The sequence below is a fragment of the Canis lupus genome, chromosome 1, assembly GCF_003254725.2.
Source record: "Canis lupus dingo isolate Sandy chromosome 1, ASM325472v2, whole genome shotgun sequence".
Taxonomy (NCBI): domain Eukaryota; kingdom Metazoa; phylum Chordata; class Mammalia; order Carnivora; family Canidae; genus Canis; species Canis lupus.
Window position 1 is genome coordinate 116,577,351 of NC_064243.1, and position 5,944 is coordinate 116,583,294.

Here is a 5,944-nt window from a genome sequence, read left to right on the forward strand (position 1 = left end):
TCCTTATCTTTTTAGATGTGACCCTGGTAAATAGCCTATAGCTGCTTTATTTTATTTTTATTTTTTAAAAAGATTTTTTTATTCAGAGAGAGCGAGAGAGAGGCAGAGACACAGGCAGAGGGAGAAGCAGGCTCCATGCAGGAAGCCCAAAGTGGGACTCGATCCCAGGTCTCCAGGATCACACCCCGGGCTGCAGGCGGCGCTAAACCGCTGCGCCACTGGGGCTGCCCAGCCTATAGCTGCTTTAAAACAAAAAAGCAAAAAACCCAATACCCATCATTTCACAATCTTTGATCCTAATTGAAAAGTTAAGCCCATTTACACTTACTGAGATTAATGATGCATTTAGATTTGTTTCAAGTATTTGTTGTGGTTTCTACGTATCTTTTTGTTCAGATTTCCTTTTCAGTTTCCTGCCTTTGATTCTTTTCTCCATTTTCTTCTAGTTTCGTGGTCTTTCCCTGATGCCTTTGTCTCTCTGTGGTTACCCCAGTTGTTTATTTTAAAGATCTTATTCATTTATTTTGAGAGAAAGAGAATGAGCAGGGAGGAAAGGCAGAGGGAGAGGGAGAAGCAAGCTCCTGCTGAGCAGAGAAGCTGACACTGGGCTCAATCCCAGAACCCTAGGGATCATACCTGAGCTGAAGGCAGAGGCTTAACCAACTGAGTCACCCAGGCATCCCAACCCTGGCTATTTTAACATGAACACTTAAGAGACAACATGCATGCCATCCTCTTGAAATGAAAGGACCTTAGAATGATTTAACCTAATAACTTGCTCACAGAAGTTTGCTTCTCAAAACTTTATTATTTTTAAATTTAAAAAAAAAATTTAAGTAGACACCACACGCAGCATGGAGCCCAACACAGGGCTTGAACTTGCAACTCTGAAATTAAGATGCGAGCTGAAATCAAGAGTTGGATGCTTAAACAACTGAGACATCCTGGTGCCCTTTTAATTTTATTTTTAAGATTGTGTTTCTTTTAGAGAGCATGAGGGGCAGGAGGAGAGACAGAGAGAATCTCAAGCAGGCTCCACACTGAGCAGAGCCTGATACAGGGCTCAATTTCACAACTGAAGATCATGACCTGAGGCAAAATGAAAAGCCATTTAAACTGTCTAGCCCCCAGGTGCCCCCTTTTAATCTTTTTTAAAAAAGATTTATTTATTTATTTATTTATTTATTTATTTATTTATTTATTTATTTATTTATGATAGACAGAGAGAGAGAGAGGCAGAGACACAGGAGGAGTGAGAAGCAGGCTCCATGCTGGGAGCCTGACGTGGGACTCGATTCCAGGACTCCAGGATCGCCTCCTGGGCCAAAGGCAGGCGCTAAACCGCTGAGCCACCCAGGGATCCCCTTAATTTTTTAAAATATTTATTTGAGAGGTTGGAAAGGCAGGAGGCAGCAGGCAGAGGGAGACGGAGAAGCAGACTCCCTACTGAGCAGGGAGCCCAACTCTGAGCTTGTCTGGTCTCCACTATTTTCTTGTTTTCACATAACAACCTATTTTCTACAAGATTCCTGATGTAACATTGCCAGAAACTCCCTGGCTCCATGTTAATTCTAACCAACTAATGCAGGTTTGCCCTAAAGTTCACTCCTCCAACCATCTGCATTTTTTTTTAGTTCTGTAGGAGGATAATCTCACTATATAGAACTTTAATTCAATAACTCTAATCCCTTTTCATTTAGCAGGATATCAGAATTTCTCAAATGTGATAACATCTGTAACTACAGAGAAAAGTCACCAGTAGGATGTTCTTGGTCAACTCCATAAACCACTAGGGCAATGCAGCTCAAACTGGACACATCTTAGGGATGTCTGAAACGAGGACTGCCTCATAAGGAAAAGGGGATTTTTTTTTTTGAAAGGGGATTTTTAATGAAAAATTTAAGAGCCTTCATTTTATTGGGGACCTATGAGCATGCTTCAACTTTTTAAGTATAATATACCTCCTTTTATCTCCTCGAATTGTACACATTCTAGCATTCTTAACCAAACTTTATCTGGTATTTCATTGAATATATATATATAATTAATCAGAGAAGAACTCCTTTTATTCTCTCCACATTTTCAGATGTGCTTGCACACATGCTTATGTTCTCTCTTCCTGTTCAGATAAAATAAGCCACATTCCTATCAACCATTAACTGAGTCTTCTATATAACAGCTCATCTTCTCTTAGCCTCTCAAATATTTTGTCCTCAAGTTGCCTTACTGGGTCATTGCCATTAGTTTACAAATATACTCTATATATTCTATCTTTAATAACCAAAAATAAAGAACCAAAATCCCTTCCTTAATCTATCTACCTCAAGCTCATTCTGGACTTCCAGCAAGACATTTCGAATAGCCTATACTTGCTGTCACCTCTTCCTATCTTTGTTCACCATGTAACTCAGTCTAATAGTGATAAACAGTGGCAGCCTGGGTGGCTCAGCAGTTTAGCACCGCCTTTGGCCCAGGGTGTGATCCTGGAGACCCAGGAGTGAGTCCCATATCGGGCTCCCTGCATGGAGCCTGCTTCTCCCTCTGTGTCTGCCTCTCTCTCTCTTTCTCATGAATAAATAAATGAACTCTTTAAAAAATATAGTGATAAAGATTTATTGAGCATTTATTATGTATGGAGTACTGAGATTTCCTTTAATGTGAATTATTACTTAATCACAACTGAATGAGATGATGATGCACTAGAGGGTAAGGCAACTGAGGCAAAAATGTTACAAAACTTGCAGAAAGCCTCAAAAACAGTGGCAGGACCAGATTTCAAAACCAGGCAGGCTGATAGCAGAGCCATACTCTTACCAGTTCATCCTATACTGCTCTAATCTGGTGTAGGATCCCAGCAGCCCACCAAACAAGCTTTTCAAAAGGTCTACAATGCCCTACATATTGCCAAACATAAAGGATTTTGTGCTCATCTTACTCAATTTTGTAGAAGCAATCAACAGAATGATTATCTTCCCATACATAGATCTCTTGGCTTCTGAGACTCCAAATCTAAATATCCTCCTTTTTCCTTGCATAGAAGACTGGCCACTTTTTCTTCTTCTATGTGGCTCCTAAACATCAGAGTGCCAAGGCTCCAAACTAAGCTTTGTTTACTCAAACACACTGAGTGATCTTACCCTATCATCTAACACTATCTAAAAGCTTATGATTTGGGGCACCTGGGGTGGCTCAGCGGTTGAACATCTGCCTTTGGCTCAGGTCGTGATCCCAGGGTCCTGGGATCCAGTCCCATATCAAGTTCCTCAGAGGCATGCATGCTTCTCTTTTTGCCAACCTCTGCCTGTCTCCCCCATGAGTAAATAAAATCTTTAAAAAAATTTTTTTTTAAATAAATGAATAAAGCTTGATCCCAAAGTGAGTAGTCTCCTTTTAAAAAGCTGGTGTTGTACTTAAGGTCTTCCTGTTATCATGCACCTCATTGTCCTGTCAGCTCACCTCCCAAAAAACATTCCCAGAATTATCCCTTTCTACCCATCTCCACTGCAGCATCTGTCCTAACTTCTATCACCTCGTGTCAGTGATTATTCAACTCCAAAGTGGTCACCCGGGCTCTACTCGTTCCCATTTCAATCGAGTCTTCAAAAACATCAAGTGTCAAAATGTTAATCATAATACTTTGATTCTCATTGCATTTAATAAAACCCAAGCCTTCACACAATGTCCTTTGATACATCTTCAACCACATCCCACACTTTCCCCTTTCCTACTAGTGCATTATCACAAAATTGAAAATGTAACCCCCTCAACCCCAACTCTTTAACCATCAGAGTACTAGTAAAATCTCAAAAGGGCAGCAGCAGGTTGTCTTGATACTGTGTATCTGTCTAGCATGTAATAATAGGTGGTAGGCAAGTACTTGTCAAGAGTTTGCAACATACACCTTAACTTGCTAATTTATAGTCTTAGTAGATGTAAACACTAAGCTTGTCATTTACTTTTTTTTTAATATATGGAGAAATATGCATACTACTCAATGATCATGAGTTCTCAAAGTGTAGTCCCTGGCACAGCAGTATTGTCATTACCTGGAAGTTGTTAGAAATACAAATTCTCAGCTCCCACTCCAGATTTACTGAATCAGCAGCTCTGGAGGTAAATCAGAAGCAACAAGCCCTTTAGGAGACTCTAATGTATAATGAAGTTTAAGAATCACTGATTCTGGGGCACCTGGGTGGCTCGTGGTTGAGTGTCTGCCTTTGGCTTGGGGTGTGATCCCGGGGTCCTGGGATTGAGACCCATATCCGGCTCCCCATGGGGAGCCTGCCTCTCTGCCTCTCTCTCTCATGAATAAAAAACTCTTAAAAAAAAAATCACTGATTTTGATAAAAACACTGGGGGAAAAAAGGTAAGGCTAAATTAATTCCAGCTTATGTGATCATTACTTTGTATGACAAGGTCACATTTAACTTTGTTATTCATTGGTGGTAAATAGTAACCTTACAAAGTCCGATTTTTTCACAATACTATAAACCAATCACAAGCTGGTGTTGGTTTATACAAACACCTTAAATTTGAAATACACATGCAATCAAGAAAAGCAAAAAAAGTGTTTTGTACATAACAGACACAACTAAGGAATACCTGAAAATGTAGATGCAAGGTTGCCTGAAAATTAGGACATATTAGAAATTTTGTTGTGCTTGGGGCAAATAAAGGAGACTGTTTTGTGGCCCTTACATGGTTTGGGTGTTATATAAAGTAGCAGTATGTATCCAGGCAATGTGGGATTAACAAAGATTTATAAATCTTAACTCATGATTCAAGTGTGGGACAGTCAAGTCACTTAGATCTATATTTTATCAATTAGAATGAAGTACTTAGGGGGTTCAGATCACCCACCTCGTGACATGCTAAGTAATATGACAATTCTCAACTTCATTCAATTCTCTTCTATGAGCCAGTACAACCAGTCTTGCTCTGTTGCAAGTCTTGCTTTGTGGGGAGAAGGAATCTTAGGCCATGGCCAGTTGGGCACATAGGCATTCCCCTGGTTTTGTCTTAGGGTCAGGATTGAATTATTCTGTTTAACTCCAAAGCTGCACAAACACAGGGGCAGTTAAGAGCTAAGTGAAGCACAACAGATTAAGGATAAAAAAAATACTTTAGGAAAATATTTTAGAACTAATCTTTATATAGAATATTTTTCTTAACTGCAGGTGATAAATGGAGGCCATTTTTTAATGGCATACAAACATGTGGTGCAGGGACGCCTGGGTGGCTCATCGGCTGAGCCTCTACCTTTGGCTCAGAGCATGATCCTGGTCCAGGGATTGAGTCCCACATTGGGCTCCCTGTGAGGAACCTGCTTCTCTTTGTGTCTCCCAGGAATAAATAAAATCTTAAAAACAAAAACAAAAAACCAGGTGGTGCAATTCCTGAATAGATTTAGTATATAACATCCTTTTTTAAAAAGGATGGGGGACTTCATATTAGAAAGGTCTAAGATTTGGGGTGCTTGGGTGGCTTAGCCAGTTAAGTGTCTGGCTCCTAATTTCAGCTCAGGTTATGATCTCAGGGCCCTGGGGTTGAGCCCTGCATTAGGCTCTACTCTACACTCAACGCGCAATCTGCTTGAAGATTCACTCCCTCTTACTCTGCCCTTCCCCCTGCAAAAATAAATAAATTTTTTAGGGGGTGGGAGAGACATAAACTGAGAGCATTGTTGGAAGCTTAACAAACTGAGCCATCCAGGTGCCCCCAAAACTTAAGCTGTTCTCATGAAAATGCATAGGACAAGAAAACTGATACTCCAAAATCAGTTTATCTGAAAAAGAAAAGTTATATGAAGTGTATGTACCTTTATTTAACTAAAAGTTCTTAAAAATTTCTAAGCTAAAACGATACGTTGCAAAATAATATTAGAAATGTAAAGAAAAACCATATACAGTGCACACTCATAACATGTAAAAATAAGAGATTTGGA